Here is a 1,648-nt window from a genome sequence, read left to right on the forward strand (position 1 = left end):
TACCTGCCTCTCTCAATAGAGGCGGGGACAACAACAATTAACAGATGACACAAAGAAAGGGAGGAATGGGACAAGGGTAGTTATCCATACCCCCACCAAAGACCATGCATATGGAAGAGAGGGGAAGAAAGAGAAGTCCAAAGTTGTCCACGTGGGTGACTGTCATTGTGAGTTCCTGCATGGCGGGGGTTGGACTGGATGGCCCTTCCAGCTCTATGATTCTATGAACAACATCCATTAAAACACATCAGTTAAAATGCACATCAACTGAAATGGACAAATAAGATGTACACATCATTAAAACAATCCACATCTAAAATTCAACATCACCACCCCCCAATGATGTCCCTGGGGTAGAGCATGCTATATAGGGGATGGGGAGATGGTGAAGGGGTATCTGTACAATCTGTACAATCACCATGTGTGTATCATCATGCACAATCATACACACACAGCCAGTGTGTGATGATGCAAGCATCCTTCAGGAACTCCTGGAGGTCCTAGAAGATGATGCCATCATGGTGTGACAGCTGTCAGAGTTTAGCCAACACTCAAAAAGACACTCTGGGTTTTTTTCCCCCTTGAATCTCTGAATATTTTTTCCATCCCTAGAAGAGACCATTTCTGAATGTGACAAATAAGTCATTCTGACCTCTTTCCTGCAATTATTCCTCCCCTGATCGCTACCTTCTTTCCTCTTCAAACTACATCCACGCTGCAGAAATACCACTATAAATGCCATGGCTCAATGCTATGGAATTCCAGGAATTGTAGTTTTGTGGGATATTTAGCATTCTCCATCAGAGAGTTCTGGTGCCACAGCAAAATACAATTCCCAGAATTCCATAGCATTGAGCATTTGGGACTTCTGGGCTTTGGGGAACTCATAGAGGGGCTTTAAGGACCACAAACGTGAGGTTCCAGGGCCACATGTGACCCATGGGCTATAATTTACCCACTCCTACTCTTGTGCATGCCTCCCCAACCTGGTGCCTTTCAGATGGACTACCATCCCCATCATCCCATGATGGTGAGGACACCAGGTTGTGCAAGGCAGAAGTAGATCCATATGATGCTCCCAGAGTCACCCATAGTGGTCCAGAATTTTTCATCATTCCTCAACAAAACTGCTTGAGAGAATGGTATATTTTATTTAAGGCATGAAATGGAGCCAAGAAGTTGTCCATGCCCTGTTACTCATGAATAATTGGATGCCACTGGGTCATAAATTTCAGGTCTGTTACTGAGGGGGATTAAATTATGTTAAATTCTCTGGAGAGACAGCTGCATTTTGCCATTAAGTCCATTAAGTATGGAGCCATTGGTTCTGAATGAGCGGGTGATTTAGTGACGCAGTTGGTGGACAGGCTGAACGCTGGGTGACATCCAAGCCATTCAGGCTGGGAAAAAAAAACATTTAGAAGAAAGAGGTACCCAATTTATAAAACCAGGGCCATGAAAAAATTGCTCACATTTTAAACATTAAATAAAAAGTAAAAAGTAAAAAAAAAAACCCCATTTCCCACCATTTTCTCACTATTTTCTCACCATTTTCTCACTCACCACTTTCTACCATCTTTCACAAGTACTTCAAAATATCATCATCATCATCATCATCATCATCATCATCATCATCATCATCATCATC

This window comes from Sceloporus undulatus, chromosome 3 (assembly GCF_019175285.1).
Source record: "Sceloporus undulatus isolate JIND9_A2432 ecotype Alabama chromosome 3, SceUnd_v1.1, whole genome shotgun sequence".
Taxonomy (NCBI): domain Eukaryota; kingdom Metazoa; phylum Chordata; class Lepidosauria; order Squamata; family Phrynosomatidae; genus Sceloporus; species Sceloporus undulatus.